Genomic DNA, 14,207 nt, shown 5'->3' with positions numbered 1-14,207 from the left:
CTGGAATAGATCTGAAAGCCTCTTCCCTGAGGACTAGTTTTCATGGTATCAGAAGGCTCCATGCAAGCTTCTAAAGGAGGGAAACAACCAAAAGTCCTATCCAACTATGAGGCCTATGAACTACCTCAAATACCAGCTTGGCAGCATAACCATATGGGTGCTATGGTAGCATATATAATTTGGCACTTAACTATAACTCCCTAAATGAGCATAAGGCCCACTTAACAAGAAAGAAACCATGCCTGGCATCAGAAACTTAGCTGAGGATTGTTAAGACATGGATTTATTTTAGGGGGGGGTTTAATTGCCACTTTTCTAAACTGCCACAAGTACATTCCTAAGTACATTCTACATATTTATCCTCAAACCCACAAGTGAGTATAGACCTTACCCCTCATCAAGGAAACTTCCCTTTGTAAGAAATGGAGAACAACAGAAAATCATAAGTGGTCAAAGTGCAGAGAAAATGAAAACATGTTGTATTCAGGTGCAACAAATTCATCTACAATATGATTTCTGTACCTAAAGCTCAGGGGACATTGTGGAAGATGGAGAATAAAAAACTGTAAAGGCCAAAGGATCAGGAAGTTTGCTATGTGGTTGTATGTCCTATAAGTGTAAAAGAAGCTACACATATAGGTCTCATTAACATGCTTGCCTAAATAAGACTAGAACAATGTTGACACCAATAGAGATGTTAAGAGGGAGAGCTCATGGTGCCTCAGCCCTAGTCAAAGAACTACAGGCAACTAAAGAATACGAGATTCAAGGAAATGGTCTCCCCTGGGCAAGAGCCACTATTAGGTTATCCAATACCAAATGGTCATCCCTGACTTCATATAAACTCAATATTATATAGATTGAGAGGGAGCTGCTGCAGCTCCGGGCCCCTGCCAGAGATACACCTATCCCCATGGGACCATTATGAGTCCATGCCTGCCGGATTTTTGACCCCCATCACCTGGCCTCTGCTGGAGGTGAGTCTAGGACAAGTTCAAGTTGAAACCCCTCCACACCCTTGCCTGGGATCTCCCTGGATTGTCCCCAAATCTTGCTCCCCTCTGTGTCCTGTCCCCAGTGAGAGTGCTCCTAGTACTCTGATAACAACCCCCCCAAGCCGCGAAGAGCCTGCCCTCCCCCCCCACCCTGTGCCCTACCTAGCCCACTGCCATACTGCTCTGTTAGGCACTGGAACAAAAGGCAGATCCAACAATTCTGCCACCTACGGGGGAATTTCTGGAGTTGTTCTGAACACAGTAGACCCACCTATCCATGGGGGACCACAGAGTCACCATCAGCCTGATCTCTGACCCCCACCACTGGTCCTTTCCCAGAGTTCTGGGCCCTTGCCAGAGATCCACCTATCCCCGAAGAACCATCCTGAATCCATGCCTGCCTGATATTTGACCCACATCACTAGAACTGTGCCTGAGGAGAGACCTCCTAAAGAGCTTGAACCACACAGATCTACAGACATTGAACTACTGACTCACCTAAGCCTAGCAGAGGAGTGGCATAGATAGAGAGAGAGACCCTACCTGCACCCACTGGAAGAAGCAACGGCAAGATGGCAATACAAGAAAACACCTAACGATAGAAAGGCAAGCGTGACACCACCAGAAACTAGGGACTCTACACCAACGAGACCTGAACACCCCTAAGCAGATGAAGCAGAAGAGAATGACTTAAAAAAAAGTCTTCATAAAAATGATAGAGGCCTTCAAAAATGATGTGAGAAAATCCCTGAAAGAAATGGAAGAAAAAAAAAAACAAACAAAAAAGTGGAAGAAATAGAAGAAAAGACCACACAAAAATGCAAGAAATGAACAAATCTCTTAAAGAAAGTAAGGAAAGCCAAGAAAAAGCAATCAAACAGGTGAAGGAAACAGTTCAAGACTTGAAAACTGAAATAAATACAATAAAGAAAACATAATCTGAGGGAATGCTGAAAATAAAAAAAACTGGGTAAATGATAAGGAACTACAGACACAAGCATAACCAACAGAATACAAGAGCTGGAAGATAGAATCTCGGGCACTGAAGATAAACTAGAGGAAATAGATTCTTCGACCAAAGGAAATCTGAAATCCAACAAATCCTTAACACAAAACATCCAAAAAATGTGGGACACTGTGAAAAGGCCAAACCTAAGAATAGGCATAGAAGAAGGCAAAGAAGCCCAGCTCAAAGGTGCAGAAAATATATTCAACAAAATCATGAAAGAAAACTTTACCATCTGAAGAAGGACATGCCCGTGAAAGTACAAGAAGCATACTGAACACCAAATAGACTGGACCAAAGAAAAATAAAACCCTTGACACATAATAATCAAAACACCTAACATATAGAATAAAGAAAGAATATTAAAAGCAGTGAAGGAAAAAACCAGGTAACATATAAAGGTAGACCAATCAAAATTACACCTGACTTCTCATGGAAACTTTCAAGGCCACAAGGTCCTGGATAGATGTTCTACAAGTACTAAGAGCCCACGAATGCCAGCCCAGGCTACAATGCCCAGCAAAATTCTCAATCACGATAGATGGAGAAAACAAATTATTTAATGACAAAGCCAGATTTTCACAACACATATCTACAAACCCAGCCCTACAGAAAGTTCTGGAAGGGAAACTCCAACCCAAGGAAGTTAACTACACACAGACATAGGCAATAGATAATCCCACTTCACCAGAACCCAAGGGCAGGGCAAATGTTTTCACAATACCATCGCCAACAACAAATCTAAAACAAACAAGCATTAACAATCAATGGTCCTTACTTTTCCTCAACATTTATGGTCTTATACGACTATAAAAAGAAACAGGCTAACAGAATTGATACTAAGACAGAATCCATCCTTCTGCTGCATACAAGGAACTCATCTAAGCTTCAAAGACAGACATTACTTCAGGGTAAAGGGTTTGGGAAAAGATCTTCCAATCAAATGGACTCAAGAAGCAAGAATGTGTGGCTATCCTAATATCTAACAAGACTTCAAACCAAAATTAATCAAAAGAGATGAAGACAGCCACTTCATATTCACCACAGGAGAAATCCATCAGCACATAGTCGCAATTCTGAACATATATGCCCCAAATACAAAGGCACCCACATTCGTAAAAGAAACACTACTAAAACTCAAAGCTCATATAAAACCTCACATGCTTATAGTGGGATACTTCAATACTCCACTCTCAACACTAGACAGGACCACTAGTCAGAAAATTAACAAAGAAACAAAAGAACTGACAGAACTTATGTCTCAATTGTGTTTAACAGACATCTATAGAACATTCCATCAAACATGAAAGAATATACCTTCTTACCTGCTCCACATGGAACATTCTCTACATCGACCAAATAGTAGGCCACATAACAAACCTCAACAGATGCAAAAATATTGGAATAGTCCCCTGTATCTTATCAGACCACCATGATTTAAAGTTAGTATTCAACAACAATGCAAATCGCAGAAACCCTACAAACTCATGGAAACTGAACAATGAGCAATTGCACTGTACCTGGGTCAAAAAAAAAAAAAAAAAAAAAAAAGAAAAGAAAGAAAGAAATTAAGAACTTCCTAAAATTCAAGGAGAATGCAGACACAACATACCCGAACTTAGGGGACACCGTGAAACCAGTGCTACAAGGAAACTTCATCGCACTAATGCCAATATGAAGAAAATGGAGGATATTCACATTAGAGAATTAATAGCACAACTGAAAGCCTTAGAGCAAAAAGAAGCAAAATCACCCTGAAGGAGTAGACACCAGGAAATAATCAATTTGAGGGCTGAAATCAATAAAGTAGAAACCAGGAAAACAATACAAAAAAATCAATGCAACAAAGAGTTGGATTTTTGAGAAAATCAACATGATAGGCAAACCTTTATCCAAACTAACCAAAAAGCAGAGAGAGAACATGCAATTAACAAAATCAGAAACAAAAAGGGGACAAAATAACAAACACTGTAGAAATCCAGACAATTTTCAAGTCATACTTTGAAAACCTGTACTCCACAAAATATGAAAATTCAAGGGAAATGGAAAAAGTTCTGGATAACTATCGCTTACCAAATTTAAATCAAGAACAGATAAACAACTTAAATAGACCTATACCCCCTAATGAAATAGAAGCAGTCATAAAAAGCTTTCCAACCAAGAAAAGCCCAGGGCCAGATGGCTTCAGTGCAGAATTCTACCAGAAATTCAAGGAATAGCTAATACCATTATTCTTCAAATTGTTCCACACAATAGAAACAGAAGGTTTGTTACCAAACTCTTTTTACAAGGCCACAATTACCTTAGTACCCAAGCCACACAAAGACACAACCATGAAAGAAAACTATAGACCAGTATCCCTCATGAAGATTAATGCAAAAATACTCAATAAAATACTGGCAAACCGAATCCAAGAACACATCTGAGAAATCATTCAACATGACCAAGTAGGCTTCATCCCTGGGTTGCAGGGATGATTTAACATACAAAAATCTCTCAACGTGATCCACCATATAAATAAACTGAAAAAAAAAAAACCACAGGATCATCTCACTAGATGGTATAAAACCTTTGACAATATTCAACACCCTTTCATGATAAAGTCTTGGAGAGATCAGGGATAACAGAAACATACCTAAACATAATAAGAACAATATATAGCAAACCAACAGCCAACATCAAACTGAATGGAGAGAAGCTTAAAGTGATTCCTCTAAAATCAGGAACATGACAAGGCTGCTCTCTATCTCCGTATCTCTTCAATATTTTACTTGAAGTTCTAGCTAAAGTTATAAGACAACAAAAGGAGATCAAAGGGGTCCAAATTGGAAAGAAAAAAGGCAAACTGTCTCTATCTGCAGATGATATGATAGTTTACATAAGCGACCCAATAAACTCTACCAGGGAACTCCTACAGCTGATAAACACCTTCAGCAAACTAGCAGGATACACGATAACCTCAAAAACTCAGTACTACTGTATACAGACGGCAAAGGGGCTGAGAAATAAATCAGAGAAACATCACCCTTTACAATAGTCACAAACAACATAAAGTATCTTCGGGTAATGCTTACCAAACTAGTGAAAGACCTATATAATAAGAACATTGTGTCCTTAAAGAAAGAAATTAAAGAAGCTACCAGAAAACAGAAAGATCTCCCATGCTCTTGGATAGGTAGGATAAACATTTAAAAACAGCCATCTTGACAAAAGCAATCTACAGATTCAATGCAATCCCCATTAAAATCTCAACACAATTCTTCACTGACCTTGAAAGGATAATAATCAGTTTTATATGGAAAAACAAAAGACCCAGGATAGCTTAAACAACCCTGTACAATAAAGGAACTTCAGGAGGCATCAACATCCCCAACTTTAAGCTCTACTACAGAGCTATAGTACTGAAATCAGCCTGGTATTGGCACAAAAATAGACAGGTAGACTAATGGAATTGAATAAAAAATCCTGACATTAACCCACCCTATGAACATCTGATTTTGTACAAAACAGCTAAAAGTATACAATGGGAGGAAGAGATCATCTTCAACAAATTGTGCTGGCACAATTGGATGAGGGTGTGTAGAAGACTACAGATAGATCCATGTCTATCACCATGCACAAAACTCAAGTCCAAACGGATCAAAGAACTCAACATCAATCCAGCCCACTGAACCTCTTAGAAGAGAAAGTGGGAGGTACCCTTGAACAAATTGGCACAGGAGAATGCTTCCTTAACATAATTCCAGTAGCACAGACACTGAGATAGAAAATTAATAAATGGGACCTCTTCAAACTGAGAAGCTTCTGTAAGGCAAAGGACACAGTTGACAAGACCAAAAGGCAGCCCACAGACTGGGAAAAGATCTTCACCAATCCTACATCTGACAGAGGGCTGATCTCCAAAATATACAAAGAACTCAATAAACTACTCACCAAAACACCAAATAACCCTATTAAAAATGGGGTACAGAACTGAAGAGAGAATTCTCAATAGAGGAAATCAAAAAGGCTGAAAGACCCTTAAGAAAGTGCTGGACATACTTAACTATTAGGGAAATGCAAATCAAAAAAAACACTGAGATACCATCTTACTCCTGCCAGAATGGCATTGCTCATTATTTTCTTAGTTTTACTTATTTATTGAGAATTTAATACTATATATTTGTGTGAATAGTATAGTATGTGTATGTATGTATGCTTGTATTCTTACATATACACTATATCTTCACAAATAAAATCTATTCTCTTTTTAAACATCATCACGGACAAAAACTCTAAAACCACCAAGAGCTTCAAAGACATCAGATATCAATCACCAGCTTCCAAACAATAAGTTATTCAAGTAAGATGAAAATCAACTAATGTATTGCTGATACACCCTATCAATCTCCATCACTTCTGTTCCCACACTCCTTCATGATGTCCTCATAGTACTCCAGATTTTGAATTATATATATACCACTTAACATAGAAACCCTCCAGGATACAGTTAAAGTTAGAAAATAAGTATAATAAAGCCAAAAACTGCTTTTAATACCAATGGAATTAAAAAAGAAAGAATGAAGAACAAAATTGGTACATGCATACATAAGGATGAAATAATTTTTATCATTTAAATATCATTAAGGTATATATAAACAAAGATAATGACTAAAAAGATATGTGAAATAAAATTTATGACTGGGCCATGCCTTCACCCACAGGAGGAGCCTGCCTTTTGGTGTCCTGCTCAGAGCCTCTTGAGGACTGGGGACTACACATGGGGTAACCCATCCCAGCAGACCAGCCCATCCAGAGTCTGGCAACATCCTAGTCCAGCCTCCACCCACTGGAAGAAAAGAACCATTGGAGTATTGGACTTGCTTTTATTCGCCAGAGGAGAACCTTGGTCCCGTACTCACCAGAAGAGGGAGAGACCCCACTGGTGTGCACTGGAAGACAGGATGGGTATATGACAGTTAAGAACACATTCACCATCAGAAAGATCAATGCAATACCCACAGAGTCTAGGGACTCCACACCAACAAGATCTGAACAGATGAAGCAGAAGAGAACGACCCTACAAAACAACTTCATGAAGATGGTAGAGACCCTCAAACAGGTAATGAGAAAAATCCCTTAACGAAATGGAAGAAGAAACAAAACAAAACAAAACAAAAGAAAAAAAAACACGAAATAGAGGAAAAGCCAAACCAAAAATTGCAAGAAAGAATTCAAAAGAATTCAAACAGTGCAAGTGCAAGGCTGGAAAGCTTAAATAGAAAACAAAAAACAAACAAACAAAAAAAAACAGTCTGAGGGAATGCTGGAAATACAAAAGGGATACAACCATAACCAACTGAGTACAGAAGGAAGGAAGAGAGACTCTCAGGCATTGAAGGTACATAGAAGAAATAGATTCATCAACCAAAGAAAATCTTAAGTCCATAAAATTCCTAACATTAATATCCAGGAAATATGGGACACCGTGAAAAGATCAAGCCAAGATTCATAGGTACAGAAGGTGAAAAAACCTACTGCAAAGGTGCAAAATCATATTCAACAAAATTATAGAAGAACTTTCCCAACCTGAAGAATAACATACCAATGAAAGTACAAGAAGCTTACAGAACACCAATTACAGTGAACCACAAAAAAGTCCCCTCGCCACATAATAATCACAACACCAAACATACAGAATAAAGAACGAATATTCAAACAATCAATGGAAAAACACCAAGTAACATTCAAAGGCAAAACTATCAGAATTACAATATGAAGGCCAGAAAGTCCTGGATAGATATTTTACCAGCAATAAAAGACCACGGATGCCAGCCCAGACTACTATAAGCAGGAAAGTATTCAATCACTATAGATAGAAAAAGCAAGATATTCCATGGCAAAGCCAGATGTAAATAATGCATATCAATTAATCCAGTCATACAGAAAGTTTTGGAAGAAAAACTCCAATGCAAGGAAGTTAACTACATCCACAAAAATATAGGCAATTAATAATCCCACTTTACCAACATACAAAAGCAAAATGGCATGGAGGGATCCATACAAAATGCCACCAAAAACAACAAATCCAAAACAAAAAAATAATTTACAATCAATGGTTATTAACATCCCTCAGTATTAATAGTCTTAACTAGCCTATATAAAGGCACAGGCTAACAGAATGGATAGAAAAACAGAAACCATCCTTCTGCTACATACAAGAAACACACTTCAACTTCAAAGATAGATGCTACCTCAGAGTTACAGGTTGAGCAAAGATTTTCCAATCAAATGGACCCAAAAATCATGGGGGTGTAGCTATCCTAACATCTAACAAATTAGACTTTAAACTAAAATCAATCAAAAGAGATGAAGAAGGCCATTTCATATTCATCGCAAGAGAAATCCATTAAGATGAAGTTTCAGTTTTTTTTTTACGTCTTTGTTTTATTTTAATTTAAATTTTATTTTTTATTTATTATTATATTTTCTTATTTTATATATTGATCCCAGTTCCCTCTCCCTCTCTCCCTCCCATTCCCCGCAGAACTCCCTCCCATTCCATTCCCCTCCCACTGAACAGGGAGGGTAATGCATTCCGGGAGAAGTCAACAAAATCTGTCAAGTCATTTGAAGTAGGATCTAGGCCCTTCACCCTGCCTATAGGCTAAGGGAGTATCCATCCATGGAAAATGTGCTCCCAAAGTCCTCGTGCACAAGAGATACATCCTGGTTCCACTGTCAGAGGTCCCTTAGTCATCCCAGGCCTTCTAACTGAGACCTATATTCAGGGGGTATGAGTTGGTATAATGCTGGTTTCCCACATATAAGACTGGAGTCCATGAGCTCCCAGTTGTTCAGATCAGCTGTCTCTGTGGTTTTCTGTAACCTGGTCTTAACCCCTTTTCTTATCACTCCTCCCTCTCAGCAACTGGACTCCAGGAGTTCAGCTCAGTGTTTAGCTGTGGGTGTCTACTTATGTTTCCATTAGCTACTAGATGGTGGATAAGTTAGTCATCAATCTCATTATCAGGGAAGGGCATTTATGGTAGCCTTTCTACTGTTTCTCAGATTGTTAGTTGGGGTCACCCTTGTAGGTCTCTGGACATGTCTCTAGATTCAGTTTTCTCTCCAAACCTATAATGGCTCCCTGTATTATGGTATCTCTCTATCTTTTTTTCACTCTTGTATATTCATCCCCAACTCAATCTTCCTGGTCTCACATATTCTCCTCTCCTCCTCTTTCTCTTAACTCCGTCTCCACTCACTGACCGCCCCCCCGACTTTCAATATGCTCAGGAGACCTTGTTCCTTTCCCCTTTTGTGAGGGACTTTGTATGAATCTCTTAGGCCCCTCCTTGTATTCAGCTTCCTCTGGCAGTGCAAATTATAGGCTGGTGATTCTTTACTCTATATCTAAAATCCTTATATGTGTGAGTACATACCATGTTCCTCTTTTTGTGACTGGGTTATCTCACTCAGGATGGTTTCTTCAAGTTCCATGCATTTGCCTGGGAATTTAAAGATCCCATTGCTTTTCCCACTGAGTAGTATTCCACATGTAAATGTGCCACATCCTTATTCATTCTTCAGTTGAGGAGCATCTAGGTTGTTTCCAGGTACTTGCTATTACAAATAATGCTGCTATGAATATAGTTGAACACATGTCTTTGTTGCATGCATGTGGATCACTTGGGTATATGCCTAAGAGCAGAATTGTCAGGTCTGTGGTAGACTGATTTCTGAATATCTATGCCCCAAACAAAGGCACCCACATTCATAAACATTCATAAAAAATTAAATCACACATAAAATCTCACTCACTTAAAATGGGAGATTTCAACACTCCACTCTCAAGAAAGGACCAGCAGACAGACACTTAACAAAGAAACAAAGGGACTAACAGAAGTTATGACACACTTGGGTTTAACAGACATCTATAGAGCATTCTATCCAAACATAAAGAATATACCTTCTTCTCAGCACTACATGGAACCTCCTCTAATATTGAGCACATACTCGGCAATAAAGCAAACATTAATAGGTACAAAAATATTGCAATGACCCTCTGTATCTTATCAGATCACCATGCTATAAAGTTAGAATTCAACAACACAAACTGCAGAAACTCTACAAACTCATGGAAACTGAACAATGCATAATTGCACCATTCCTGGATCAAAGAAAAAATAAAGAAAGAAATTAAAGACTTTTTAGAACTCAGTGAGAATGAAGACACAGCATACCAAAACTTATTGGAATACTTTGAAAATAATAAGAGGACATTTCATAGCACTAAGTGCCTACATGAAGGAACTGAAGAATAGTCACGCTAGAGAATTAACAGAATACCTGAAAGCTCTAGAACAAAAAGAAGCAAACTCACCCGGGAGGAGTAGATGCCAGGAACTAATAAAATTGAGGGCTGAAATCAATAAAGAATCAATGTAACAAAGAGTTGATTCCCTCCCTCCTTCCATCCCTCCCTCCCTTCCTCCCTTACTCCTTCCCTCCCTTTTACCCTCTCTGCCCTCTCACATGCACTCTAACCACCCTCCCCTCCCATACCCCCACCCCAATTCCATATGAAGGGGAATGCCATCCTGTTGGGGTCATGTAGGTCTGACAGGTCATGTGAAGTAGGGACTAGGGCTTCTCTCCTGTCTCTAGATTAATGCAGTTATCCCTCCATGGGGGATGTGTTCTCAAGGTCACCAGGGATACATTCTGGCTCCACTGTCTGAGGTCCCTTAGACTGCTCAGTCCTTCTGGCTGAGACCCATATTCAGGGGGGCCTGAGTAAGTCCCCTGCTGGCTTTCCAGCTATCAGTCTGGTGGCCCGTTAGCTCCTTCTTGTTCAGGTAAGCTGTCTCTATGTGTTTCTGCCTCCTGGTGGGAGAGAGAGAGGGAGAGGGAACTGGGATCGACATGTAAAATAATAAATTAAATTAAAAAAAATGCTTTGACTCCAAAATTTAAGTTCAAGGACAAGTTACTGGGGGAAAGAAAATGAAAAGATGTGGATTCCTTCCAGACTAATGTGGTTTGATCAAGCCAGACCGCCTGAAACAGAGTACCAGGTGATCCTACATTCAAAACAGCTGGACAAATCAGCCTTGCAGACTACAGCCAGGATTTCTGCATCTTCTTAGAATCCCCCTTGACAGCACCCCTTACCTTACCAGCAGGAAGTAGTTTGGAAAGAACAACTTCCAAATTCCCAAATATTGTCTATAAATGTTTGTTTTCATTTAAATGGACTTGGTTATATAAAATAAATAAATAAATAAATAAAGAGTTGGTTCTTCGAGAAAACAAACAAGATAGACAAACCTTTATCTAAACTAACCCAAAGGCATAGTGAGAACACACAAACTGACAAAATCAGAACTGAAAAAGGAGACATAACAACAGACATTGAGGAAATCCAGAGAAAACCTCTACTCTACAGAATTGGAAAATTTAACGGAAATGGAAAATTTTCTGGATAGATATCACTTACCAAAATTAAGTTAAGAATAGTTAAGCAATTTAACCCCTAATGAAATGGAAGCAGTCATCAAAAGTCTCAAAAAAAAAAAACCCAGTGCCAAATGTTTTCAGTGCAGAATTCTACCAGAAATTCAAAGAAGAGCTAATACCAATACTCCTCAAAGTGTTCCACACAATAGAAACAGAAGGTTGATTGCCAAACTCTTTTTATGAGGCTACAATTTCCTTGGTACCCAAGCCACACAAATACACTACAAAAGAGAGCTACAGACCAATATCCCGCATGAATATTGATGCAAAAATACTCAATAAAATACTGGCAAACCGAATCCAAGAACACATCAGAGAACTCATCCACCATGACCAAGTAGGCTTCATCCCAGGGATGCATGGATGGTTCAACATATGAAAATCTATCAACTTGATCCACCAAATAAACAAACTGAAAAAGAAAAACAACATGATCATCTCACTAGATGCCTTTGACAAAATCCAACACCCTTTCTTGATAAATGTCTTGGAGAGATCGGGGATAACAGGAGCATACCTAAGCACAATATAAGCAATATACAGCAAACCAATGACCAACATCAAACTAAATGGAGAGAAATCAATGGGATTCCTCTAAAATCAGGAACAAGATATGACTGTCCACTCTTTCTTCAATATTGTACTTGAAGTTCTAACTAGAGCAAAAAGACAACAACATAAAAGACTATGCCATAACTGTTACATATCCTACAGACATATATTAAACCAAACTGAACTGATATTTTTATGAACAATTTTTATTGTAGTTTTTGAGACAAGGTCAACACAGGCTGGTCTCAAACTCTTGATCCTTTACCTTAGCCTCACAAGTTCTGGGATAACTGGGATAACCACACTGTCTCTATGGCAAAATTTTAAAAGGATTCTTATGCAGACAGATTAATGTACTTCTGCTCTCTGAATTTGGTGCCCACTGCAATTTGCATATTTTGGAATGCAATCTCCAGAGTAGTATTAAAGGTGGGACCTTTAAGGGATGGATGGATCATGAGAGAAGGTCTTTGAGAGTTCGATCAGTATATGGGTTTCCCATGTGTGTGAATGAGTGGGTCTCTTATTCTTGTGCCTTCTCTTGGGCTCCTTTCCTTCTGTCATTTTGTCCTGCCCAAACATCAATATGATAGTTTTTGTCTTATCTTATTACATTTTATTTTGTTAATATTTTTCTTTTTATTTTTATTTTACATATCCATCCCAGTTCCCTCTCCCTCCCTCTCTGCATCCCTCCTTCCCTTCCTCCCTGCCTGCCTCTTTCCCTCTCCCCCCCACATGCACCCCAACCACCCCCCTTCCCACCCCCCTCTCCACATGTAGGGTGATGTCATCCATGAGGGATAATCCAAATCTGTCAAGTCATTTGAAGTAGGGACTAGGACTTCTCTCCTGTCTCTAGGTTAAAGGAGTATCCCTCCATGGGGGATGTGCCCGCAAGGTCTTTTTGTGTACCAGGAATACATCCTGGTTCCAATGTCTGAGGTCCCTTAGACTGCTCAGGCCTTCTAGCTGAGACCCATGTTCAGGGTGTCTGAGTCAGTCCCATGCTGGATTCCCAGCTATCAGTCTGGGGGCCGTTAGCTCCTCCTTGTTCAGGTAAGCTGTCTCTATGTGTTTCTGCAACCTGGTCTTGTCCTCTCTCTCTGCATCTTGATTGTAGTTCGACTCAGTGTTTTGTTGTGGGTGTTTGCTTCTGTTTGCAACATGTACTAGATGAGGGCTCCAGTTATTTTGTTAAATTTTTAAAAATTGATGGATATATGGATGGATGGATGGATGGATGGATGGATGGATGGATGGATGGGTGGGTGGGTGGATGGATGAATACCTGGCCACTAGGTTAAAGGTTAACAATTGAATTGTCACTTTTATATGCTAGGAGAGGAAAAAAATCAGTTTTCTCTAATAGAGTGATACTGAGTATATCAACCACTCCTGGACAGGCTTCATGCTCAGGAGTAATTGACCAACATATAATGGATTCCACAGATTATTGTGTGTGCTCTTTATTTGTTTACAGTTGGTTTGCTTTTTTCTTTTCTTTTTGGGTGGGTTTTATTTTTTCTTTGATTTGTTGTCATATTGTGTTCTTGTTTGACTTTTTGAGAAAGAATTTAAAGTTGAGTAGGAGGAGGAGAGAATCTAGAAGGACTTAGGGAAGGAAAAAATATGATCAAGCATATTTGAATTTAAAATTTCTTTTGAATAATAAAAATATATATTATTTTTAAAAATTGATAGTGTGGGATTACAAGCCAATTAACAAAATAAATATCCAAGAAAACTCATACTTAAATTCTTCAATAAACAACATCTTACTCAATAGTTCTAATTAATAAATGCAAACTGAATAAGTAAAAAGAAAATAGCTATTCAAGCACCATAGTAACAGTTGCTACAGGCAAAATACACTGATATATGCTAACATTACTGCATCCAACCTTAAGAAAAAATAAGGTAGTTACATAACCTCTAAATATATTTTCCAAAACTTTTATTAATTACTGTGGTGGCTTAACATATACCCACACAGTTTTGAACAATCCTCCTTCCTGGAGAATGAAATAAATTAATTTGTCTTCCCATAAACTGAACTTGGTCATTTTTGTCTTAAAGAATAAACCATGAACAAAGAAAAAAAACAACTTTATCTGGAAGAAATCCAGCTAATAATACCTGAACCAAGTGAT

This window comes from Phodopus roborovskii, unplaced genomic scaffold, assembly GCF_943737965.1.
Source record: "Phodopus roborovskii unplaced genomic scaffold, PHOROB, whole genome shotgun sequence".
NCBI lineage: Eukaryota > Metazoa > Chordata > Mammalia > Rodentia > Cricetidae > Phodopus > Phodopus roborovskii.
This window is presented reverse-complemented; position numbering follows the sequence as displayed.